Raw genomic sequence first — 27,509 nt, 5'->3', positions numbered from 1 at the left:
GTGGAATCTTAAAAAAGCCAGTCTTGGCACATGGATGAATAAGAAATGGAGATCTATGTGCGAGGGAAGGTTTAGCCTGAACTTGGAGTTGGTTAAAAGGTCAGCACAACATCATGGGCTGAGAGGACTGTACTATGCTGAACTTCTCAATGTTCAAAGTTCAGAGTAGATTTATTATTGAAGTAAATATATGACATTGTATACTATCTTAAGATTCATTTTCTTGCAGGCATGCAAAGAAACGCAATAGAATCAATGAAAAACTACAAACTACCAAAGTGCAAAATATGACAAGTTGTTCAAATATAGAAAGGAAAACAAAATAATAATAATAAATAATATTCAGAAGATAAGTTGTAGAGTCCTTGAAAGTGAGCCAATGGGTTATGGAATCATTTCAGTGCTGAGTTGAGTGGAGTTGTAATGAAGTTGTTCTATGCAACAGGAATAATTACACTAAAAGGGCAAAGTACGGGAACACAAGGCAGGGTGGGTGGTGCCTGCAGAGACGAAAACAGAATTATCATTTCCAGTCAGTGATGTTTCAGCAGATCTGGCAAAAAATCATGTTATGAGATGCAGAGCATGTGTGAAGGGAAGGAGCGATCATGGGGAATGCAAGAGATTTTGGAAATCCAGAGCAATGCACACAAAACGCTGGAGGAACTGAGCAAAGCAGGCAGCATCCATAGAGAGGAGTGAACTATTGATGTTTCGGGCCAAAACCCTTCATCAGGAGAGTCAACATTTTAGGTTGAGACACATCACCTGCCCCCTTCCTTTCCAGAACTTTTATAGAATAGTGCCATGTCACCAAAGGCCACATGGGGTGGAGGTAGGAAATAATTTGCCATAATTAACAACAAGTATTTGAAAGGAATGTTGGAAATCCAGATTGCAAAGTCATCTGATTTCATCGTAATGTTATTGTTGGCATTTGAACTTGCTCACGGGAAGAATGCACATCAATTAGTTCTGTGTGTGACCCTTCTTATTCTACTTCCTCATTATTCAGTAAGAGTAGAAATTGGTACATTGATATATTACTGTCCTAGGTGCCGAGGTACAGGGAAAGTCTTTCTTTTGCATACCATTTATTGAGGTACAGCATGGAATCGGCCCTTCCAGCCCTTTGAGCCACACTGCCCAGCAGTCCCCCAATTTAATCCCAGCATAATCACAGGACAATTTGCAATGATCAATTAACCTATCAACTGGTACGTTTTTGGACTGTGGCAGGAAACCTGTGCACCCGGTGAAAACCCATGCGATCACAGGGAGAACGTACAAACTTCTTACAGGGCTGCGGCAGGAACTGAACCCAGGTCACTGGTACTGTAAAGCGCTGGGCTTTACATTATGCTCCTGGGCCGCCTCACGATCGCTATATCGAGGTAATACAAGGAAAAAGCAATAACAACATTGAGATAACAACGTGATAGTAGAGTAAAGAGTAAGTCGAAGGCGCTCAGGAGGCTGGTTGGAAGCTCGGAGTTTTCGGACGGATGGACTCAGTGTCGGCTGTGGTCGGCTGCTTCCAAGGCATCGACAAGTTGACGGTGCCTGGAGATGTATGGCAGGGAATTTCTCCTTTTGCCACCGCTATCAGGGACTCGGGAGTCGATCGACTTGGGGACTTTTGAGACTTTTTTTACCGTGCCCATGGTTTGTTCTTCATCAAATTATGGTATTGCTTTGCACTGCTGTAACTATATGTTATAATTATGTGGTTCTGTCAGTGTTAGTCTTTGGTTTGTCCTGTTTTCTGTGATATCACTCCGGATAAACATTGTATCATTTCTTAATGCATGTATGCATTTCTAAATGACAATAAAAGAGGACTGAGTGTTCTCATAATCTAATCTTAACCTACTGTATTCAAAGTTCAAAGTAAATGTATTAATAAAGATTGTTTATGTCACCATATACTACCCTGAGATTCATTTTCTTGCAGAACTACAATAGAAACAACTTTGTAAAAAATTTGCACAAAGACTGGCAACTAATGTACAGAAAATAATAATAAATAAGTAGATAAGGAATACTGAGAACATGAGTTGTCAAGTCCTTGAGAATGAGTCTGTAGTTTGTGGAATCAGTTCAGTGTTGAGGTGAGTGAAGTTATCCACACTGGTTCCGGAGCCTGATGGCTGTAGGGTAATAACTGTTCCTGAACCTGGTGGTGTGGGACCTAAGGCTTCTGTACCTCCTTCCCAATGGCAGTAACGAGAAGAGAGCATGGCCTGGCTGATGCAGGCTCTTCATTATGGTTCTGGTGGCAGGGGGTGGGTGGTGGAGGGGGAACCCGTAAGTCAATAAAGGGAGTGGGCAAACTCCACACAGACAGCGCTGAGAATCATGTTTAAAGCTGGGTGGCTGAGGTGGACACAGCAGCTCGGCTAGCTGTACCACTGAGTCTTAAGTTTTAGGAAGTGTTTTTTGTTTAACTTCATTTTAATGTACTTCTGTATTTTAACTGACTGGTTCACCATGGCCTGTAGTCAATAGTGGACTCAACCCAATCCATCATGGACACATCCATCCCCACTATCAGTAGCATCCATAGGAAACACTTTCTTTCAATTACTTAGAGATATGGTAAGAGATCCTTCCAACCTAACGAGCCCACACTGGCCCGTTCACCCATATGACCAATGAACCTACTAACAGCATGGATTTACAAAGGGGAAATTGTGCTTGACTAATCTTCTGGAATTTTTTGAGGATGTAACTATGAACGTGGACAAGGGAGGGCCAGTGGATGTAGTGTACCTGGACTTTCAGAAAGCATTTGATAAAGTCCCGCATAAGAGATTAGTGGGTAAAATTAGGGCACATGGTATTGGGGGCAGAGTACTGACATGGATTGAAAATTGGCTGGCTGACAGGAAACAAAGAGTAGCGATTAACTGGTCCCTTTCGGAATGGCAGGTGGTGACCAGTGGGGTACCGCAGGGTTCAGTGCTGAGACCGCAGCTGTTTATAATATATATTAATGATATAGATGAGGGAATTAAAAGTAACATTAGCAAATTTGCCGATGACACAAAGCTGGGTGGCAGTGTGAAATGTGAGGAGGATGTTATGAGAACGCAGGGTGACTTGGATGGGCTGGGTGAGTGGGCAGATGCATGGCAGATGCAGTTTAATGTGGATAAATGTGAGGTTATCCACTTTGGTGGTAAGAACAGGAATGCAGATTATTATCTAAATGGAGTCAAGTTAGGAAAAGGGGAAGCAGAATGAGATCTAGGTGTTCTTGTACATCAGTCACTGAAAGCAAGTATGCAAGTACAGCAGGCAGTGAAGAAAGCTAATGGCATGCTGGCCTTCATAACAAGGGGAATTGAGTATAAGAGCAAAGAGGTCCTTCTGCAGCTGTACAGGGCCCTGGTGAGACCACACCTGGAGTACTGTGTGAAGTTTTGGTCTCCAAATTTGAGGAAGGACATTCTTGCTATTGAGGGAGTGCAGCGTAGGTTCACAAGGTTATTTCCCAGGATGGTGGGACTGTCATACGTTGAAATATTGGAGCGACTGGGCTTGTATACTCTGGAATTTTAAAGGCTGAGAGGGGATCTTATTGAAACATATAAGATTATTAAGGGAGTGGACACGCTGGAGGCAGGAAGCATGTTCCCACTGAGGGGTGAGTCCAGACCCAGAGGCTACAGTTTAAGAATAAGGAATAGGCCATTTAGAACGGAGTTGAGGAAAAACTTTTTCACCCAGAGAGTGGTGGATATATGGAATGCTCTGCCCCAGAAGGCTGTGGAGGCCAAGTCTCTGGATGCTTTCAAGAAAGAGATGGATAGAGCTCTTAAAGATAGCGGAATCAAAGGTTATGAGGATAAGGCAGGAACAGGGTACTGATTGTGGATGATCAGCCATGATCACAGTGAATGGCGGTGCTGGCTCGAAGGGCCGAATGGCCTACTCCTGCACCTATTGGCTATTGTTCAGTATTGTATGTTCTTTCGAATGTGGGAGAAAACTGGAGCACCCAGAAGGAACCCTCATGGTCACGGGGAGAACATACAAACTTTCTCCAGACAGCCGCCGATTCTGAACACAGGTTGCTGGGACCGTAATTGTGCCATGCTAACTGATATGCCTTCTCTCAAGAAGGCAGCATCTGTCATCGAAGACCCCCACCATCCAGTCCACGTCATCTTCTTCCAGCCACCTTTGGGAAGGAGGAACCGAAACCTGATGTCCCATACCACCAGGTCAAGGAGAGTTACTTCCCTCCAACCCAGTATAGCAACACTGTGACCACTTTACACCGCAATGTGCTGGCTTATCTTGTTCTAGTTGTGTTCTTTCCTGTATAATTTATTTCACTAATTTACGTTTACCTCATGAATGCTGCTCACCTTATGCAATATACCTGTGATGCCGATGAAAGTAAGCTTTTCATTGCACCTATGCACACATGGACTTGTGCAGATGGCAATAAACTCAGCTTTGACTTTAATAAGTATAGTTTTATGCTCTTTGAAATCAAGTTATTCATTTTAATTTTTTTAAAAGTGCTCATTTGTTTGACCGCTTTGAAATGTTACTGATGTTCGGAGACTTGGCCAATGTTGGGAAAACACTTCCGACTTCCACCCTCTCTTTTTTTATTTTCCTTTCTCACCCCTTCTCTTCTCCTCACCTGTCAATCACTTGATCTCCCGGTTGCCACCCACTTCAACTCTGCTTCCCACTCCCATTCAGATATGTCCATACGTGGCCTCCTCTACTGCCATGATGAGGCTAAACTCAGGTTGGAGGAGCAACACCTCATATACCATCTGGGATGTCTCCAGCCCCTTGGTATGAACATAGAATTCTCCAACTACCGGTAATTCCCTCCCCCTCCCTTCCCCTACCCCTATGTCACTCTGCCCCCTCCCCCAGCTGCCTATCACCTCCCTCTTGGTTCCACCTCCTTCTACTACCCATTGTGTTTTCCCCTATTCCTTCTTCACCTTTCCTGCCTATCACCTCCCTGCCTCCCTTCCCCCACCCCTTTATCTTTCCCCTTACTGGTTTTTCACCTGGAACCTACCAGCCTTCTCCTTCCCACCCTCCCCCCACCATCTTTATAGGGCCTCTGCCCCTTCCCAGTCCTGACGAAGGGTTCCGGCCCGAAACGTTGACTGATCATTTCCACAGATGCTGCCCGACCTGCTGAGTTCCTCCAGCATGTTTGGAGTGTTACTATTCCTCCTTCCCTTTCTCCCGTGATCCACTCTTGTCTCCTGTCAGATCCCTTCTCCTTCAGCCCTTTATCCTTTTCCACCTTTCATTTTCCTCCCCCACCCATCTACCTCCCCCCTCAACTGGCTTCACCTATCACCTGCCAGCTTGTACTCCTTCTTCCCCCCTTCATCTTATTCCTGCTTCTTCCCCCTTCCTTTCCACTCCAGTGGTTGGGTCTTCCTTTCCACAGATGCGGTCTGACCTGTTGAGCTCCTCCAGCATTTTGTGTGTGTTATATCTTAGAAGACAGTTTGTCAAAGATCATCATGTGTTCCTTGGGCGGAGGCTTAGTTCCCGCAATCTAGATGCCACTTGAACCATTTGTGCCCTATGGGGACAGTACAGGGCGCAGCTAATAGAACATCATATTCCAAATACTTTGAATGCCTCATTAGTGAGCAAGAAAGAATTTTAGGGATGTCGAGCTAATGGGAAGAACAGTGGTTTTTGACGAACTCTCAATCATTGTCTCTTTGGAGGCTTTGCTCTTGCTTGCATGGTGGGTGGTGGGGGGGGGTGATGTTTTCTGCTGGAATAAGTGGGTGAGGGAGAGGGGGGAGGGTTGGTGTTTTGCTGCTGCTTATACATGGGAGGGGGAGGGAAACGATGAGGTTCTAACATTCTCCTGTCATTCATCCCTTGGGGTTTTTCCCTCTGTTTCGCGCATGTCTGTGAAGAGTAAGAATTTCAGGTTGTGTACCATACATGTTCTCTGATATTAGATCGGACCATTGAACCATTGAATATTGTGTCCTATTTCACTCTGCTATAGGGTAGATGCCTTTTACCTGAAAAGACCACACTTCATCGGGACTGGAAAGGAAAGGGATAGAAGCCAAGATGAGAAGGTGGGGTGGCGGTGGAGGGAACGAGGTACTGCGATGATAAGACCAAACCTAGATTAGAGGAACAACACATCATATTCCATCTGGGTAGCCTCCAACCTGATGGCAAGAGTGCTACTGTTTCGGAGGACCTGTCCTGCCCTCAGCACATAAGTGCAATTTCAAAGAAAGCACCACAGCATCTTTACTTCCTTAGCAGCTTGCAGAGATTCAGCGTGATGTATGAAACTTCGACAAGCCTCTATAGATGTGTAGTGGAGAGTATATTGACTGGCTGCATCACAGCCTGGTGTGGGAACTCCAATGCCTTTGAATGGAAAATCCTACAAAAAGTGGTGGATTGGCCCAGTACATCACGGGTAAAGCCCTCCTCACCATTGAGCACATCTACATGAAATGCTGTCACAGGAAAGCAGCACCCATCACCAGAGATCACCACCAACCAGGCCATGCTCTTTTCTCGCTGCTGCCATCAGGCAGGTACAAGAGCCTTGGGACTCACACCACCAGGTTCAGGAGGAACATCTACTACCCCTCAAGCATCAGGGTCTTGAATGAAAGGGACAATTTTACTCAACTTCACTTTCCCCATCATTGAAATGTTCCCTCAACCAATGATCTCACTTTAAAGACTCTTTACCTCTTTATCTCATGTTCTCATTATTTATTGCTATGTATTTATATTTGCATCTGTATGCTTTGTTGTCTTCTGCACTCCGGTTGATCTTTCATTGATCCTGTTGGAGTTATTATTCTATAGATTTGCTGAGTATGCCCATAGGAAAATGAATCTCAGGGTTGTATACGGTGACATATATGTACATTGATAATAAACTTTACTTTGAACTTTGAACATCGACCTTCCCTCCTTACTCGACCCCCTAAACACACACACATGTGCACACACCTTCTAATTCTACCTCTACCCATTTCTTTCCAGCCCTTTTGGAGGATCTCAGCTCAACACAGTTTATTTCTCTCCATAGAGGCTGCCTGACATGCTGAATTTCTCCAGCATTTTGCATGTGGTACTTTGGAAATCTACTGCATTTCCCCTGCAAGAAAATGAACCTCAAAATAGTACATGGTAGTAAAATTACTTTAACCTTTTGCACTATCAGCGAAATCAGAATTGATTGAAATATCTCTCTGCAGCCTTGAAACACAGACCCTCTCCTTGCTGAGTGGTGGAGAGGATCGGAGATGGGAGACGGAGAGAGGGTGAGAGAGGATGAGAAGGGGAGAGATGATGAGAGAGGGAGAGAGAGAGAGGATAAGAGAGGGAGAGAGGATGAGAAGGGGATGAGAAGGGAGAGAGGGAGAGAGGATGAGAGAGGGAGAGAGGGAGAGAGTGAGAGAGGATGAGAGAGGGAGAGAGGATGAGAGGATGAGAAGGGGAGAGAGGATGAGAGTGGGAGAGAGGGAGAGAGGGAGAGAGGGAGAGAGGATGAGAGAGGGAGAGAGAGGGGAGAGAGAGAGTGAAAGGGAGGAGAGAGAGAGAGAGGGAGGGAGAGAGAGAGGGAGAAAGAGGAAGAGAGAGAGGGAGAGAGAGAGAGATCAGAGAGCGGGACATCTGTAGCAGATAGTGCGCCTGTTTAAAACTCAGTCCCCTTCAAACGAGAAAGACTTTCGCTTTCAGCGCCGACGGTTTCCGCGCTGGCAAAGCGGGGACGCGGCTGTTCTAGTGACAGCAGAGAAGCGTATCTCGAAGATTATTTACAAAATCTCCAAGAAGCTTGATTAAAGAAGTCTGCTCTCTCACTCGCTGGCTACTTCCTTCCCTCTTCATCTTCCCTTACTCCCTTCTCCACCACCCCTTCTCCCCTTTCGTCTGCCTCTTTCCACCTTTCCTCCCCACCTTCTGTTCAGCACCTCTACCTCCGCACCTCCTCGCCACCTCTCTGCCTCCCCAACCCCTTCCCTCCTCCTCCTCTTCCCTCCCCCACCGCACTCCCCTACCGGTCTCTCCTCGACCTGCTGCAGAGCGCCCAGTGAGGGCAGAAATGTCTCCACCGTCCCCCTAGCAACTGCTGCAGTGCCCTACCCTGGTTTATCGCTCGGAAACTCCAAATAACCCACTGCTATTGCTTGTATGTGTGTGTGTGTGTGTAAGTGTGTGTGAGAGTGAGTGTGTGTGAGTGTGTGTGTGAGAGTGAGTGTGTGTGTGTGTGAGTGAGCGTGTGTATGTGTGTGTGTGTGTGTATGTGTGTGTGTGTGTGCGTGCGTGTGTGTGAGTGTGTATGTGAGTGAGTGTGTGTGTGAGTGTGTATATATGTGTGTATGTGTGAGTGAGTGTGTGTGTGCGTGTGTGTGTGTGTGAGAGTATGTGTGTGTGAGAGTGAGTGTGTGTGTGTGTGTGTGTGAGAGTGAGTGTGTGTGTGTGTGTGTGTGTGTATGTGTGTGTGTGTGTGTGTGTGTGTGAGAGAGAGAGAGAGAGAGTGCGTGTGTGTGTGAGAGAGGGGGAGAGAGTTGCGACTGAACGTGTTCCTCAGCCCTTTCAAGTTGATCGCCTGTGAGGAGGTCCAACCCCGCAGCAGCCGCCAGCCCAGGGGTGGGACCGTTTGCAGCAGGAGCCGCTCACACGGGAGGAGTCATTGCGAAGGAGCTCCGCGTTCGCCTCAGTCTATCAGGCTACTTCTGCTCGTCCGCGGGAGGGCCACCGGCACAAAGGTACGGTCTCGAGTGAAATATTCTCGGGCTATTCTAGGCATCGTGGTCCCGAGTGGGAGACCGACCGGAGAAAAATGGGTCCCCACCCCCGAAACTCGGCAGTTCCTTCCCCTCCCCTTGAATGACTCGACCTACTGAGTCCCTCCCGCACTTGCCCGTTTCACACCGCGAGTTTGTCATGATCTCTGGAAGCCGGCGGGACGACTGAATAACTATCGAAGGGGGACGTTTGCGGTGTTGTTAGAGAAGAGGTGAGTGGGACGGGGGGTTGTCGTTAGTTTCTTTTAAAGAGTAGGAATAGGGGCAGTGGTCCGAATGGCTTTTTCCGGATGCGGGATGCGGGAATGGGAGCGGATTCCCGTTCCGTGTTGGTTGTGTGTCTTGTCACCGGCAGGGAGGGGAGAGCTAGCAGCAGGGAAGCGGTGTGTAGTGGTGTTCCTGCTCCAGCGCCGGGGATCTGTGCTCCGGCTGGGTGTTGGGTTAGACCATCCCCAGTCTTCGGAAGCCGTGGTCTCATCTCCTATCCACTGGAAACGGATAGCGAGCACCGGTAACCGTAACCCGATATCTAAGCTGTCAGCCGCGCCTTGGGGGCTGCTAGTTTGCCCTTCAAATCTGCCGTTTCAGAACTTTGATCCTTTATCAGAACCGTGAGACCCTCTGGCTGTTGTCTAACGGGGGTACTTACTGTCTCTCCAATGTGAATTTAACCGAGGCTCCGTCTGATTGTGAACTTCTGAACGGGTAAGACGAGGGAACACGAACCAAAACTTATAGAGGGATCAGAAGCGGAGAGAGTGAGCAATTTCAAATTCCTGGGGGTCAATATCTCTGAGGATCTAACCCGGTCCCAACATATCGATGTAGCTCTAAAGAAGGCAAGATAGAGGCAAAGTTTCATCAGGAGTTTGGGGAGATTTGGTTTGTCATCTAACTCGAAAACTTCTACAGATGTCCCGCGGACAGCATTCTGACAGGCTGCACAGGCTCTGTGTGGTATGAGAGGGAATCTACTGCATAGGATCGAAATAAATTACAGAAAGTTATAAAATTAGTCAGCTCCATCTTGGGTACTAGCCTTCGTAATATCCAAGACATCTTCAAGGAGCGGTGGCTCAGAAAGGCGGCGTCCATTATTATGGACCCAATAACCCAGGACATGTCCTCGTCTCATTGTTACCATCAGGAAGGAGGCATGGAAACCTGAAGGCACACACTCAGCGGTTCAGGGACAGCTTCTTTCCCTCCGCCGTCCGATTCCTAAATGGACATTGAACCCATGAAAGCTGCCTAACTTTATTATTTTTATTTCTGTTTTTGTCCTATTTTAATTTAAGTATTTAATTTACACATATGCTTACTGTAATTGATTTTTTTTATATATATATTTATCATGTATTGAATTGAACTTTAACAAATTTCATGACATATGCCGGTGACTTTAAACCCGATTCTGACTCTGAGCTCTCAGTCTCATGCGCAATTGATGGACCTGTCCCTGTTGTCCGGGCTAAATCTGTGGGCAGCAAGTACAGCTGCTACCTGTCAGCTCCCGAGACCCGGGTTCCATCCTGAGCTCCAGAGCTGAATGCGTGGACTTTGCAAGTTCTCTCTGTGAACATGTGGGGGTTCCTCTGCATCATCGCAAAGGGGTGCGGGTTGATGGGTGAACTGGCCACTGGTGAGTGGTAAAGTCTGGTGGGGGGCACTGTGTGGACAGGGGGAGGGTGTTGATAGGATAGGAAATTACAATTCGGGGGAAAGGGGTCGCTCTGTGAACGATGACAGACATTGATGGGACAGTCTGTGTTATAAGCGAACTTAGAACTAATGCCTTTCTAAAAATATTGAAGTTTGCATGAACTTTCTGTGTGCAGAGGCTGTCATGCGTCCTACCTTAAACAGAAAAGGTTCAAAGTACAGTAACGTTATTGTCCGTGAGTTCTTTAAGGTGTCCTGAAAGGGAACGGTTGGACAGTATAGCAATGCGTTCATTTGCCTATTGACCTCTTCTGCCTTCTTTCCCCTCAGTTTCCAACCCCTGCACTGTGTTTTTATGTCGTCCCGCCAGATGTCTGCATGTGTTGTAGAAAACTCTGCTGTAAACACACCGTGTTCTAGTTGAATTCTCTAATGTGTTGCTTCGGTGCGGGGAGGTGTCACTGTTTGAGAGACAGGGCCTCGATTAATTAATTTGTTAGCGTTTAGATGAAAGGCACTAGAGGAAGGCTTCAGCAGAACAACAGAATGAGTCAGCACCGAAAGCTGTCAGAAGTTGGAAGGTCTTGTTACACGCAAATTCTTTCAGCTCTCCTGCGGTGCGGAAAGGAAGTGAGGTGAAGAAATTCTCCTCTTAACTGAGATTGTCATTACTGTGCGTTTGTTCCAACCTGCCTCTTATCTGAAACGTTTTGACTGTGTATATCACTCCATCTCGATACTGTACTGTCGTCTGTTCAGGAGAAGGTGTGGGCGAGCAGCCTTCTTCACCTGCCGCAGTTCTTCCGCTGATGTGGAAGGGGTTGCGGGATACATACCCAGTGACAGTGAAAGGGCAGTAATACTTTTCCTAGTAAGGACGCTGCGTAACTTTCAAAGCAACTAGTTGACGGTGGCGATCCACTGCAGGTAACTGCAGTGCATCTACACAATGCAGCCTCTGTGCGCCAGTGGTAGTGGAAATGGTGTTGGATAATGGATAAGGTATCAGCCGAACACCCAGTGGCTACTTTACACCGGCTCCTTAATGGAGATATCTATTCAGCAAATCATGTGGCAGCAACTCAATGCATAAAAGCATGCAGACACGGTCAAGAGGTCCAGTTGTTGTTCAGCCCAAACATCAGAATGGGAAGGAAATGTGATCTAAGTGGCTTTAACAGTGGAATGATTGTTCACAACATCCTCTAGAGTTTACAGAGAATGGTGTGAAAAATCAAAAAAAATCCAGTTCTGTGGGTGAAAATGCCTCGCTAATGAGAGAGGTCAGAGGAGAATGGCCAGACTAGTTCAAACTGACAGGAAGGTGACAGTAACTCAAATAACAATGCGTTACCACCGTGGTGTGCAGAAGAGCATCGCTGAATGCCCAACATGTCAAACCTTGAAGTGGACGGGGCACAGTAGCAGAAGACCATGAACATACACTCTGTGGCAGGGACAGGAGGCACTTACAGTGGACACTGAGTGTCTTACACTGTCTTGTACAGTGTTACTTTAGCATTGTCAGACTACTGAGATGCAGGATCAGAATCTGATTTGTTATCTCAGACTGATTCGACATGAAATGTATTGCTTTGCAGTAACAGAACAGAGCATCAATGTAAATAAGTAACCAGTGCAAACATGGTATAACATTTCATTGAGTTTGTACGCCATCCAGACAGATCATTCTGAACATAAATACACTGTGGTAGTAAAGACAGAATAAAGATACAGTGTTGCAGTTCCAGAGTGCAGGTAAACAAATAAAATGCCAGATGCATCTTTAGTGTACAAGATAATAGTTATCTTGGTTAACTTTAGTTCAAGGTAACAGTGAACAGGCTGACCATTGTGTTGAACTGATACATTATAAACTGAAGCTTTATAAGACACTGTTCAGATGGCACTTGGAGTATAGCGAGCAGTTTTGGGCCCCATATCTAAGAAAGGGTGTGCTGGCATTGGAGAGGGTCCAGAGGAGGTTCACAAGAATGATCCTGGGAATTAAACGGTTAATAATGTATAGGGAGTGTTTGATGGCTCTAGGCCTGTACTCGCTTGAGTTTAGAAGAATGAGAGGGATCTCATTAAAACTTATCAAATATTGAAAGGCCTGGATAGAGTGGACATGGAGGACCAGAGAACACAGCCTCAGAGTAGAAGGACATCCCTTTAGAACAGAGATAAGGAATAATTAATTTAATCAGAGCATGTTGAATCGGTGGAATAAATGCTTCACCATTTAATTATCTATTATCTATTATCTCTCTCAACCCCATTCGCCTTCCTGCTCCCTGCAAACTTTGACACCCTTGCTAGTCAAGAAACTATCAACCTCCAAAGAAATCCATAGATTTACCACCATCTGATTAAAGAAATTCCTTCTCATCTCTGTTCCAGCGGTACATCTTTCTACTCTGAGGCTGTGCCCTCTGGCCCTAGACTCTCCTATTATTAAAAACATCCTCTCCACATTCACTCGATACAGGCTTTTCAATATTTGATAGATTTCAATGAGATCCCCCTCATTCTTCTAAACTTCAGAGCCTTCAGACACTCTGACCCATGCCTTCTAATGCAGGTAGACGCAACGATGGATACACAATGGTCATACGCAGATAGGCATCCATATATATGTGCACGTACACGCGCGCACGCATACACACACACACACACACTCCCCCCTTCCATGCCCCCGTTCTAACAACTTTCTACAGGAATACTATTGAGAGTGTCTTGTCTACCTACGCCACAGTGTGGTATGGAAACACAAGGCTTCGGACCAGGGAATAGTACAATCTACTGTGAGGATCACTGGAGTCTCCCCTCCCTTATTTGTGACATTTACTGTGAGCATTGCACATAAAGGGTCTGAAGAATTGATGAAGGTCCTTACCACCCATCCTATAATCTCTCTAACCCACTACTGTCAGAAAGGAGGCACAGAAACTTCAGGACTACGTCTCTCTCTCAGACTGGGTCACAGCTCCTTCCCCTCAGGCTGTGAGACTAGTGAATGCCTTGGCACCAGCGAGGTCTCATTCCTAAGATAGTGAACTGTTTACCTGTGCTGCACACTCCACGTGCATTTTGAGTTATATCTTATGAACTTATTTGTGGTAATGTTTTGCTTCACGTTCTGTGTGTGATATGCTGTATGTATTGGGTGCACCGCGGTCCGGAGGAACGTGGTTTCGTTTGGTTGTCTGTACGTACAGTCAGATGGCAATATATCTGAACGTGAACATGAACACTGACGTGCACAAAACAAAGCTCTCAGATACAAAGTACACACATACACCACTTGCATAGATTAATCCAAAGAACAAACACAGATACACATCACTCACTGAACACACACAATTAATATACTGGAGGCTCATAAGCCAGGGTTTCAAAGGTTTTGGGGAGAAGGCGGGAGAATGGGATTCAGAGGGAAAATCAATCAGCCATGATGAAATGGTGGAGCATACTCAATAAGCCGAATGGCCTACTTCTGCTCCTATTTCTTATAGTCTAATAACATTACTTTATCAGAGAATATACTTTATAATTTCCCATCTTAAGCTTCAGATAATAACACTTTCAAACTAACAACACACACTAAAAACGCTGCCGGAGCTCAGCAGGCCAGGCAGCATCGATGGGAAAGAGTAAACGGTTGACGATTTGGGCCGAGACCCTTCAACAGTACTGGAAAAAAAAAAGTGAGAAGTTAGAGTAAGAAGGTGGGGGGGGAGGGGAGGAAGAAGTACAAAGAGGTAGGTGACAGGTGAAACCGGGAGAGAGGTGAAGTAAAGAGCTGGGAAACCGAGAGGTGAAAAAGATGAAAGGGGGAAGGGGAATCTGAGAGGAGAGGGTGGAAGACCATGGAAGGAAGGGAAGGGGGAGGAGCACCATGGGCAGGTGATGGGCGAGTAAGGAGATAAGGTGAGAGAGGGAAATGGGAATGGGAATGGTGAGCAATTATCCGAAAGCTGCCTCACATGGAAGGACTGTTTGGATCGTAGTGAGGGAGCAGGTATGGCACTTGTTCCACTAGCAAGGATAAGTACCAGGAGGGAGATCAGCGGGGAGGGATGGATGGACAAAGGAGTTGTGTAGGGAGAGATCCTTGAGGAAAGTGGGAAGTGGAGGGGAAGGAAAGGTGTGCTTGGTAGTGGGATCCCATTGGAGATGGCGGAAGTTATGGAGAAATATGTGCTGGTTGCAGAAGCTAGCGGGGCGGTAGGTGAGGCCAAGAGGTGTCCCTGGTAGGGTAGCAGGAGAATCGGATGAGTGAAATGGAAGAAGTGCGGGTGAGGGCAGTGTTGTTGGTGGAGGAAGGAAAGCTCCTTTCTTTGAAGAAGGAGGATATCTCATTAGTTCTAGAATGAAAAGCCTCATCCTAAGAGCAGATGCGGTGAAGATGGAGGACCTGAGAGAAGGGAATGGCATGTTTACAAGTGACAGGTTGGGAAGAGGTGTAGTCCAAGAAGCCGTGAGAGTCAGTGGGTTTGTAAAAGATATCAGTAGATAAATTGTCTGCAGAGAGGGAGGTGTCAGAAATGGACTACGTAAATTTGAAGGTTGGGTGGAAGTTGGTGAGGTCAACGAGCTGAGCATGGTTCACTAGACTAGAACACCACAGCACAGTACAGGCCCTTCATCCCTCAATGTTGTGCTCACCCATATATTCCTTAAAAAAAGTACTAAACCCACACTACCCCACAACCCTCTATATTTCTTTCATCCATGTGCCTGTCCAAGAGGCTCTTAAATACCCCTGATGTTTTAGCCTCCACCACCATCCCTGGCAAGTCATTCCAGGCACCCACAACCCTCTGTGTAAAAAACTTACCCCTGAAAACTTATCCCTGGGTGCAGGAAGCCGCCCCAATGCAGTCGTCAATATAGCGTAGGGTAAGTTGGGGAGTGATACCGGTGTAGGCTTGGAACATTGACTGTTGCACGTGGCCGACAAACAGGCAGGCATAGCTGGGACCCATGCGAGTGCCCATGGCTACAGCTTTGGTCTGAAGGAAGTGGGAGGAGCCAACAGAGAAATTATTGATATTGAAGCTCAGTTCTGCCGGACAGAGGAGAGTGGTGGTGTTGGGGAACGGGTGGGCCTGGTATCTAGAAAGAAGCAGAGAGCTTTGAGGCCCTCCTGATGGTCTATAGGGGCAGGAAGCCCATGGTGAAAATGAGGAAATCAGGGCCAGGGGAACTTGAAGTCATTGAGATGATACAGAGTGTGTGAAGTGTCATAGATGTAGGTAGGAAGGTGCTGAACCGGGGGAAATAAAACAGTGTCAAGGTATGCAGATATGAGTTCGGGTGGGAAAGAACAAGCCAAGACAATGGGTCTACCTGGACAGGCAGGTTTGTGGATTTTGGTTAGGAGGTGGAGATGGGAGGTGTGAGGTGTAAGGGAACTATGAGGTTGCTGGCAGAGGATGGAAAATCCCCAGCGTTAATAAGGTCAGTGATGCTGCAGGTGACAGTAGCCTGGTGCTCCTTAGTGGGGTCCTGTTTGAGGGGTAAGTAAGAGGAGCTGTCAAACAGTTGTCGCTTGGTCTCACTAAAGTAGAGATCAGTCCGCCAGACTACTATAGCAACCTCTCCCCACCCCGCCTTATCTATGGGTTTGAAGGTGAGGTTAGGATTAGTGTGGAGAGAGCGGAGAGCAGTACATTCAGAAGGAGTGAGGGTGGAATTGGAGACAGGAATGGTAAAGTTGACTTTTCTAACCACTTCTTTTGGTCCAATGTACACCAGCTCCACATTCCAGGAAGCATACTTGTGGACACATAATTCACTTCATTGCAAAAATGAACAAGAACCACAAGAGACAGATGAATAATCAGTAATTAATCATTAGCTAATGAATAAATTCAGGGAAAAATCAAAATAACTTCTAGATTATAGCGACAAGCCCTGTGCCAGTGCTGTGGTGCTTACTGATAGGAGTATGAAACGGAACTTATCAAGAAACAAAAATAAACACAGAGCTTATTCATACCAACAGACCAAGAAAGGAAAATGCCTCTGAGTTCTTGCAGCATTTTATGGCTTTTCCGAATGTCTGTGAATTATAAAAGGGCATTGAACCCATGAACATTACCTCATTACTTTTTTATTTCTGTTTTTGTTTTTGCACTACTTACATTAACTTAGCTATTTGATAGACAGAAATATACTTACTGTAATTCAGTTTTTCTGTGTATTTATTTATCATGTATTGCATTGTACTGTTGCTGTAAAGTTAACAAATTTCACAACATGTGCTGGTGATATTAAACCCGATTCTGATTCTGAATACTCCAGAGATTGATTACTAGGTATTCCAGAAAGTGCACAAACACACACACTCACACACACACACATGTACACTCTCTCCCTCTCACATGCACACATTCTCACACGCACACAGACACACACTTATACAGTCACACACACACACACTCACACAATCAGTCACACACACTCACACATGGAAACATAGACACATAGAAAATCTACAGCACAATACAGGCCCTTCGGCCCACAAAGCTGTGCCGAACATGTCCTTACCTTAGAAATTACCTAGGGTTACCCATAGCCCTCTATTTTTCTGAGCTTCATATACCTATCTAGGAGTCTCTTAAAAGACCCTATCGTATCCACCTCCACCATCATCGCCAGCAGCCCAATCCACACACTTACCACTCTCTGTTTAAAAAAATTATCCCTGACATCTCCCCAGTGCCTACTTCCAAGCACCTTAAAACTGTGCCGTCTCCTGCTAGCCATTTCAGCCCTGGGAAAAAGCTTCTGACTATCAACACAATCAACACCTCTCATCATCTTATACACATACATCAGGTCACCCCTCATCCTCCGTTGCTCCAAAGAGAAAAGGCCAAGTTCATTCAACCTATTCTTATAGGGCATGTTCCCCAATCCAGGCAACATCCTTGTAACTCTCCTCTGCACCCTTTCTATGGTTTCCACATCCTTCCTATAGTGAGGTGACCGGAAATGAGCACAGGACTTCAAGTGGGGTCTGACCAGGCTCCTATATAGCTGCAACATTACCCCTCGGCTCTTAAACTCAATCCAATGATTAATGAAGGCCAATGCACTGTATGCTTTCTTAACCACAGAGTCAACATGTGCAGCAGCTTTGAGTGTCCTATGGACTCGGACCCTAAGATCCCTCTGATCCTTCACACTGCCAAGAGTTTTACCATTAATACTATGTTGTGCCATCATATTTGACCTACCAAAATGAATCACCTCACACTTATCTGGGTTGAACTCCATATGCCACTTCTCAGCCCAGTTTTGCATCCTATAAATGTCCCGCTGTAACCTCTGACAGCCCTCCACACTATCCACAACACCCCCAACCTTTGTGTCATCAGCAAAATTACTAACCCATCCTTCCACTTCCTCATCCAGGTTATTTATAAAAATCACGAAACGTAGGGGGTCCCAGAACAGATCCCTGAGGCACACCACTGGTGACCGACCCCCATGCAGAATATGACCCGTCCACAACAACTCTTTGCCTTCTGTGGACAAGCTAGTTCTGGATCCACAAAGCAATGTCTCCTTGGATCCCATGCCTCCTTACTTTCTCAATAAGCCTTGCATGGGGTAACTTACCAAATGCCTTGCTGAAATCCATATACACTACATCTACTGCTCTTCCTTCATCGATGTCTTTAGTCACATCCTCAAAAAATTCAATCAGGTTTGTAAGGCACAACCTGCCTTTGACAAAGCCATGCTGAACATTCCTAATCATATTATGCCTCTCCAAATGTTCATAAATCCTGCCTCTCAGGATCTTCTCCATCAACTTACCAATCATAGAAGTAAGACTCACTGGCCTATAATTTCCTGGGCTATCTCTACTCCCTTTCTTCAATAATGGAACAACATCCGCAACCCTTCAGTCCTCCGGAACCTCTCCCGTCCCCACTGATGATGCAAAGATCATTGCCAGAGGCTCAGCAATCTCCTCTCTTGCCTCCCACAGTAGCCTGGGGTATATCTCTTCCAGTCCCAGTCACCTATCCAACTTGATGCTATCCAAAAGCTCCAGCACATCCTCTTTCTTAATATCTAAATGCTCAAGCTTTTCAGTCCGCTGCAAGTCATCCCTACAATCGCCAAGATCCTCTTCTGTAGTGAATACTGAAGCAAAGTACTCATTAGGTACCTCTGCTATCTCCTCTGGTTCCATACACACTTTTCCACTGTCACTCATGATTGGTCCTAGACTCTCACGTCTTATCCTCTTGCTCTTCACATATTTGTAGAATGCCTTGGAGTTTTCCTTAATACTCTCTGCCAAGGCCTTCTCATGGCCCCTTCTGGATCTCCTAATTTCTTTCTTAAGCTCCTTCCTGCTAGCCTTATAATCTTCTAGATCTCTATCACTACCTACTTTTTGAACCTTTCGTGAGCTCTTCTTCTTGACTAGATTTACAACAGCCTTTGTACACCACGGTTCCCGTAAGCTACCATCTTTTCCCTGTCTCATCGGAATGTACCTATGCAGAATTCCATGCAAATAGCCCCTGAACATTTGCCACATTTTTTCCATACATTTCCCTGAGAACATCTGTTCCCAATTTATGCTTCCAAGTTCCTGCCTGGTAGCCCCTTATTTCCTCTTACTCCAATTAAAAGTTTTCCTAACTTGTCTGTTCCTATCCCTTTCTAATGCTATGGTAAAGGAGAAAGAATTGTGATCACTATATCCAAAATGCTCTCCCACTGAGAGATCTTGACACCTGACCAGGTTCATTTCCCAATACCAGATCAAGTACAGCATCTCCTCTTGCAGGCTTATCTACATATTGTGTCAAGAAACCTTACTGAACACACTTAACAAACCCTACCCCATCTAAATCCCTTGATCAGGGGACATACCAATTGATATTTGGAAAATTAAAATCTCCCACCACGACAAACCTGTTATTATTATAGCTTTCCAGAATCTGTCTCCCTATCTGCTCCTTGATGTCCCTGTTACTATTGGGTGGTCTATAAAAAAACACCCAGTAGAGTTATTGACCCCTTCCTATTCCTAACTTCCACCCACAGAGACTCTGTAGACAATCCCTCCATGACGTCCTCCTTTTCTGCATCCATGACACTATCTCTGATCAACACGTCCCCACCTCTTTTGCCTCCTTCCCTGCCCTTTCTGAAACATTTTAAACCTGGCACTTGAAGTAACCATGCCTGCCCCTGAGCCATCCAAATCTCTGTAATGGCCACAATATCATAGCTCCAAGTATTGATCCATGATTTAAACTCATCTGCTTTGTTCATAATACTCCTTGCATTAAAATAGACATGTCTCAAACCATCGGTCTGAGTGCGTTCCTTGTCTATTGCCTGCCTATCCTCCCTCTCGCACTGTCTCCAAGCTTTCTCTATTTGTGAGCCAACCACCTCTTCCTCCATCTCTTCAGTTTGGTTCCCACCTCCTCTGGTTTAAACTCTCTCTAGTTTAAACTCTCCCGATAGCCTTAGCAAACCTCCCCGCCAGGATATTGGTCCCCCTGGGATTCAAGTGCAACCTGACCCTTTTGTACAGGTCACACCTGCCCCAAAAGAGGTCCCAATGATCCAGAAATCTGAATCCCTATCCCCTTCTCCAATCCCTCAGCCACGCATTTATCCTCCACCTCACTCTATTCCTATACTCACTGTCACATGGCACAGGCAGTAATCCCAAGATTACTACCTTTGTGGTCCTGCTTCTCAACTTCCTTTCTAACTTCCTGTAGTCTGCTTTCAGGACCTCTTCCCTTTTCCTGCCTATGTTGTTGGTACCAATATGTACCACGACCTCTGGCTGCTCTCCTTCCCACTTCAGAATATCGTGGACACGATCGGAAACATCCCAGACCCTGGCACGTGGGAGGCAAACTATCATCCGTGTTTCTTTCCTGTGTCCACAGAATTATCTGTCTGACTCCCTAACTGTAGAGTCCCCATATCACTGCTGCCATCCTCTTCCTTTCCCTACCCTTCTGAACCACAGGGGCAGACTCTGTTCCAGAGGTGCGGCCACTGTTGTTTCCCCCAGGTAGGCTGTACCCCCCCCCAACAGTACTCAAGCAGAAGTACTTAGATAGGTAGATAGATATACTTTATTGATCCCAAGGGAAATTGGGTTTCCTTGCAGCCGCACCAAGAATAGAGCATAAATATAGCAATACAAAAACCACAAACAATCAGACAACAAAATGCAAACTATGCCAGTTGGAAAATAAGTCCAGGACCAGCCTATTGGCTCAGGGTTGTTACGGGGTGCAGCCTTATTGTCAACGGGTGCAGCCACAGGGGTGCTCTCTAGCCCTGACTCCTGCTCTTACCCACTTATCATCTCCCCAGGCCCCAGTGTGACTGACTTGTAGAAGACCTACATACAAATATCCATGCATGAATACACCCAAATGCAAACTCTGACACACACACACACACATACACAAACACAAAGATCCATACACATTCACAGACACACAGCAAACACTCATACAAATCAGAAGAACAGACACAGGGCTTTTGATTAATTTTGAGTTTGTTGGGTTCTGAGCAATGAAAGTTGGTAAATTTGATAAATTGTTTTGTTATTATCCGCTGTCTAGAATACAGTTCATGCAGATCAACACATTGCAACAGTGCACTGAGGTTGTACAGTAACAGAATGCAATACAGTGTTACACTTAGAGAGGGTGTCCATAAGGAACAAGATCACAGCAGAGCAGATTGAAGACAAGAATCCATTTTATCATACTAGGGAACAGTTCCACAGTCTGAGGTTTGCCTGCTGCCTCCTATAAGTAGACTTTGAAGGGGACAGGAGGATTGTAATACTGTTGATGGCTTGGAGTGTGTGTGGCATAAGTGGATCAAAATGACAGTGTTGTATGTTTTTCATGTTGGAAGTTACAGATATAACTCGGATACCACGTCCAAGGCCCTGAACCCCAATTGTCCAATCTCACCACGAATCAGCCCTGCCCTCAACCCTGACCTCTGGCAGGCTGTTACACCTTCTCATACTGGCAGCTGCCGTGCAGTATGGCAACCACTGTGGCCGGTAACTGAGCCTAGGTTTCTCTCTCCAATGAAGCACACACGCCATTGGTTACTGTACTGCATCACTCTCACATCGGCAGGGTGCAGTTACCGCCTGCCACAGGGAGGGGGCAGCCCCTTTCAACCTCCCCAAAGACGGTTTCCCCAAACATCCTTTAAAAAAGGGAGCAGCTGATGTCACTGGGAGCCCTATCCATATCAGAGAAGATGAAATTTTATTGTATTAGGTATTTACACAAAAAAAAACACATGGAACGTCACAGCCCGATAGGAAAACACAATGCCCAGGAATAAAAAAAAACTACAGAAAGTAATAGATACAGCCCAGTCCGTCACAGGCAAAACCCTCCCCACCACAGTGCACTTCTACAAGGGGTGCTGCCACAAGAAACCAACATCCATCATCCAGGCCATGCTCTCTTCTCTCTGCTGCCATTGGGAAGGAGGTACAGGAGCCTGAGGTCCTGCAACACCAGGTCCGGGGACAGTTATTTCCCGACAACCATCAGGCTCCTGAACCAGAGTGGATAACTTCAGTCAACTCAACTCTGAACTGATTTCACAACCTATGGACTCACTTCCAAGGACTCTACAAGTCACGTTCTCAGTATTATTTTTTTTTAATTTGCACTCTTTTGCACATTGGTTGTTTGTCTTAGTTCTTGTAGAGTTTTTCATAAATTCTGTTGTACTGCTTCATTTTCCTGTAAATGCCAGCTAGTAAATTAATTTGGAGGTATATGATAACACACATGTGCTTCCTTAATAAATTTACTTTGACTTGACTTTTACTTTGAAATAGTAAAAGTTAGAAATCCAGAAATAAAATTGAAAGCACTTGAAATGTTATTCTGGTTTGAATACATCCACGATGAACACAGCCTAGTAGAAACACAGAAAATTCCAGAAATACTCAGCAGGCCAGGCGCCATCTGTGGGAAAGGAAACAGAGACAACTTTTCAGATCAGAGACTTGCTTTGGAGAACATTTGTCAGAACCTGATGCAGGGTCTCCGGCTGGAAACGTTGACTCTGTTTCTTTTTCCAGAGATGCTGCTGCACCTGTTGAGTATTTGGGGATCTTTCTGTTTCGTTTTGGATTTCCACCATCTGCAGTTTTTTTTTGATTTTGACAAACACAGGCTAATGTTCTCTCTGAACAAGGAGCTTAACAGAAAAAAAAGTGACGGTGGGAGAAAGGAGATCTTCCATCTTTCATATCCTTAGGGTGGGCCAAGGTGGTTTGCAGCTGGTGATAAACTCATAAGGTTCTGCAGATCCTGGAAATCCAGAGCAACACCCAAAATGCTAGAAGAACTCAGCAGGTCTGGCAGCCTGACCTGTGGATTTCCTTCAGAATTTTGTGGATAGAAACTAGTGAAATACTTCTGAAGTATAGCCAAATGGTCAAGTAGGAAGCATGACGTATGATTCATGTACAGGAAGCTCCCGCAGCCCACTGCACCCTGAGTGACCAATGAATAGGATCTCTATAGACTGCCTTTATCATCATGTAATGTCTCTGGGGACCCGACAAGAACAATATAACACAGAAAATGTACACTTAGTCAAATAAGCCTTGGCAAAACATTGAATGATGTCACGGTGTATGCTGGCAATGATGGAACCCAAGTGTGGAGGAAAGACAGGCTCCCGTGAAGAGACGGCAAACAGAGCTTATACATAGGAATCCCAACAGAAGGTCGGTGGCTCGACCCAGCAACACTGCAAGGTAAAACATTCTCAAAACCAGGATCCCATGATAAGCACTAAGGAATGTCTGTTTAAATGTCACAGGTGACCCAGAATCCACAAGCCTATCAAAATAAACTTAGCAAGGTTAAGAAATTAACAATACTGGTTTTAAGGCATCCTTTAGTCTTGCGAGACCATGGATCTGCGTCTGGAAAGTCATCACTCTCCAGGGCGCAGGCCTGGGCAAGGTTGTATGGAAGACCAGCAGTTGCCGATGCTGCAAGTCTCCCCTCTCCATGACACCGATGTTGTCCAAGGGAAGGGCATTAGGACCCATACAGCTTGGCACCAGTGTCATCGCAGAGCAATGTGTGATTAAGTGCCTTGCTCAAGGACACAACACATTGCCTCGGCTGGGGCTCGAACTCACGACCTTCGGATCGCTAGTCCAATGCCTTAACCACTTGGCCACATGCCCAGTATTGAGTAACAATACTGGTTAATCAGCAATTAACCAATTAAATACTCTAGAAACCTTAGAGCCCAACGTTCTCCAGCTCCCCGCACAGGTTTGGAGAGCTCACTACAAATGATGTATGTTTTGAAGAGCGAAGAGAGGTGAAGATGGGAAGGTATGAGGAGAGTTTTTACAGAGTTCCGGGACTCATCTATTGAAGGCATTCCTGATAAGCAGGAAAGAATTAGATTCCAGAAAGTGCAAGAGGCCAGAATCATAGACACAAGAGATTCTGCAGAAGCTGGAAATCCATAAGACCATAAGATATAGGAGTAAGCAATTTGGCTCATTGAGTCTGTTCTGTTATTTCATCATGGCTGATCTATTTCCCTCTCATCACCAATCCCCTGCCTTCTCCCCAAGTCTCACCGCTGCCTTCAACAACAAATTCCACAGATTCACCACTCTCTGGCTATAGAAGAGTGCTACTCCAGATAATACATTTTGTATGTTATCCAGAGTAACACATACAAAACACTGGAGGAGCTCAACAGGTCAGGTAGCCTTTATGGAGTGAAATAAACAGTTGACACTTTGAGCCAAGATCCTTCATCAGGATGGGGATACAGGTCTTGATTGTAGAGATAGGGAGAGTGAAATGATGGAAGAAATCTGAGGAAAAGATTAGATATTCTTACAAAAGGTGAAAAATCCAGGGATAGTCAGTGAATCAAGCAGCTTCCATGGACAGCAAAGCAGGATTAACATTTTGATTTAATGAAATGTGGACAAACAGATAGATCAAAGGAAAACAATAGGTTCGATTCTCAGTACTATCCTGGATCATAGTTTAGAGTGACTTTTAATCCTTTGAACCAGTGCTCTCCTGGAAAAGTAACGAGAATAATTCTTATGCAGAAACCTGACATGCTTTAACTTGTATATTGCATTCCATGTCAATCGCCAACCTGCTCAATTTTACTTGTGGGCTGATTGCAGCTGTGCCATAACATGGAACAGCATATAATAAATTCTGCATGTCCCAGCTCTTCCTGTTTACTAATCCCACACCCCCATTCTTTACCCATCATTATGTAGGGTTGTTTTTTCTCCTCCCCACCCCCAGTTCGGAAAGTTCTTGTTGAATCTATTCCATCACTGAACAGCGCATCCCATACTCAATGTAGGGAAAACAAATTCCTGTAAATCTCTGTAAGTGTTAGGCAGGAGTGATGAAAAATCTCTGGTGAGTTTATAAGGAATGAAGAGAACAGTTCTAGTATGGAAAAGGAATTCAGGAAATAGATTCTAGTGAACTTAGTTTTAACAAAGAGGCAGCAAATTTAGAAAATTTCCTTAAAGGTAGATAAACAGTAAGAGTACTTTAAATATGTCTTTCTTAGTTGGGTTACTCAAATCTAGGCGTACTGTTTTTATGGCACGCAAACAAAACTTTTCCAATACATCTCAGTACAACTCCTAAACCAGTTACTAATTGTCTCTTCGCCCCTGGGAAATGTTTATCTTGTGTTGTGTGGGATCTCCAAGGTGCTTCTGGTGTTCTGCGTAACCACAATTAGAGGAATTCCATGACAGGAGATATGAACTGCAAGCCGCAGAAGGTTTCTGTCAGCACTTGCAACTCGTGATCACCACCCAGGCTTGTTCTTCTTCAGAACCGTGCTCTGAAGAGGGTTGTTTTGAAATGAAAAACTGCTTCTGAAGATGAATAAAGTTGGGATGGTAGAGCTAGCTGAGCTGCTGCCTCACATCTCCAGAGACCCACGCCATTCAAGGACAAATCAAGTGTGACAGTGGAAAAGTGTGTATGGAACCGGAGGAGATAGCCAAGGTACTTAGTGAATACTTTACTTCAGTATTCACTATGGAAAAGGATCTTGGCAATTGTAGGGATGACTTACAGCAAGTTGAAAAGCTTGAGCTTATGGACATTAAAAAATAGGACGTGCTAGAGCTTTTGGAAAGCATCAAGTTGGACAAGTCTCCAGGACCCACCGAAATGTACCCCAGGCTACTGGCGAGGGAGGAGATTGCTGAGCTTCCAGCAATGATCTTTGCATCATCAATGGGGACGGGAGAGGTTCCGGAGGATTAGAGGGCTGCAGATGTTGTTCCCTTATTCAAGAAAGGGAGTAGAGATAGATAGCCCAGGAAATTATAGGCCAATGAGTCTTACTTCAGTGGTTGGTAAGTTGATGGAGAAGATCCTGAGAGGCAGGATTTATGAACATTTGGAGAGGCATAATATGATTAGGAATAGTCAGCATGGTTTTGTTTTTAAAGTCAGTTCGTGCTTTGAGTCCAATTTAATTTTTTGAGGATGTGACTAAACAAGTTGATGTAGGTAGAGCAGTAGATGTAGTGTATATGGATTTCAGCAAGGCATAGGATAAGGTACACCATGCCAGGCTTTTTGAGAAAGTAAGGAGGCATGGGATCCAAGGGGATCTTGCTTTGTGGATCCAGAATTCCCTTGCCCACAGAAGGCAAAGAGTGATTGTAGACAGGTCGTATTCTGCATGGAGGTCGGCCACCAGTGGTGTGCCTCAAGGATCTGTCTGGGACTCATTTCTTTATGATTTTTATAAATGACCTGGATGAGTAAGTGACAGTATGCGTTAGTAAGTTTGTTGATGACACAAAGGTTGGGTGTGTTGTGGATAGTGTGGAGGGCTGTCAGAGGTTACAGCGGGACATTGATAGGATGCAAAACTGAGCTGAGAAGTGGCAGATGGAGTTCAACCCAGATAAGTGTGAGGTGGTTCATTTTGGTAGGTCAAGTATGAAGGCGGAATATAGTATTAATGGTAAAACTCTTAGCAGTGTGGAGGGTCAGCGGGGTCTTGGTGTCCGAGTCCATAGGACCCTCAAAGCAGCTGTGCAGGTTGACTCTGTGGTTAAGAAAGCATACAGTGCATTGGCCTTCATCAATCATGGGATTGAGTTTAGGAGCTGAGAGGTAATGTTGCAGCTATATCGGACCCTGGTCAGACCCCACTTGGAGTACTGTGATCAGTTCTGGTCACCTCACTACAGGAAGAATGTGGAAACCATAGAAAGGGTGCAGATGAGATTTACAAGGATGTTGCCTGGATTGGGAAACATGTCTTATGAGAATAGGTTGAATGAACTCGTTTTTTTTTCCTTGGAGCGATGGAGAATGAGAGGTGACCTGATAGAGGTGTATAAAATGATGAGAGGCATTGATTGTGTGGATAGTCAGAGGCTTTTTCCCAGGGCTGAAATGACTAGCACGAGAAGGCACAGTGCTTAGAAGTAGGTACAGAGGAGATGTCAGGGGTAAGTTTTTTACGCAGAAAGTGGTGAGTGCGTGGAATGGGCTGCCGGTGACGGTGGTGGAGGCAGATACGATAAGGACTTTTAAGAGACTCCTGGATAGCACATGGAGCTTAGAAAAATAGAGGGCTATGGGTAACCCTAGGTAATTTCTAAAGTACATGTTTGGCACAGCATTGTGTGCCAAAGGGCCTGTATTGAGCTGTAGTTTTTCTATGTTTCTATGTTTCTATGTTTCTATTCCAAACACACATAACTTACAGAAAGCAATAAGTGAAAAACACCAGAAATATGCTGAATTGAAAGACTATGGTACATGAACAGGGTATACGCTGTCCTCATTGGAATATCTACCACTGATACCATGCCAAAGTCACTATACAATAACATTAAAGAACTAGGTCCACGCAGTAATATCTATGTAGATCTTCGGAAAGCCACAGTACTAAACATCACTAAAGTAATCTGAAAGCTCATAG

At 45.3% G+C, this 27,509-nt stretch overlaps 1 protein-coding gene across 2 annotated transcripts in view; it reads left to right on the top strand.

Moving 5' to 3' along the window:
* The first annotated feature begins 8,604 nt into the window (after positions 1-8,604).
* The window catches only part of LOC140191105 (prostaglandin E2 receptor EP1 subtype-like), a 35,757-nt gene continuing 16,852 nt past the window's right edge, over positions 8,605-27,509 (top strand). Inside the window, exon 1 of one of the 2 annotated variants that reach the window (XM_072248205.1) lies at positions 8,605-8,765. The gene's annotated coding sequence lies outside the window, so the exon portion shown is untranslated. Of the gene's footprint in view, positions 9,017-27,509 lie in introns of both variants that reach the window. The other variant, XM_072248204.1, reaches the window with a different exon arrangement.

Source organism: Mobula birostris, chromosome 32, assembly GCF_030028105.1.
Source record: "Mobula birostris isolate sMobBir1 chromosome 32, sMobBir1.hap1, whole genome shotgun sequence".
NCBI lineage: Eukaryota > Metazoa > Chordata > Chondrichthyes > Myliobatiformes > Myliobatidae > Mobula > Mobula birostris.
Note: the sequence above shows the minus strand (reverse complement) of the source record. Positions and strands in the feature narration are given on the sequence as shown.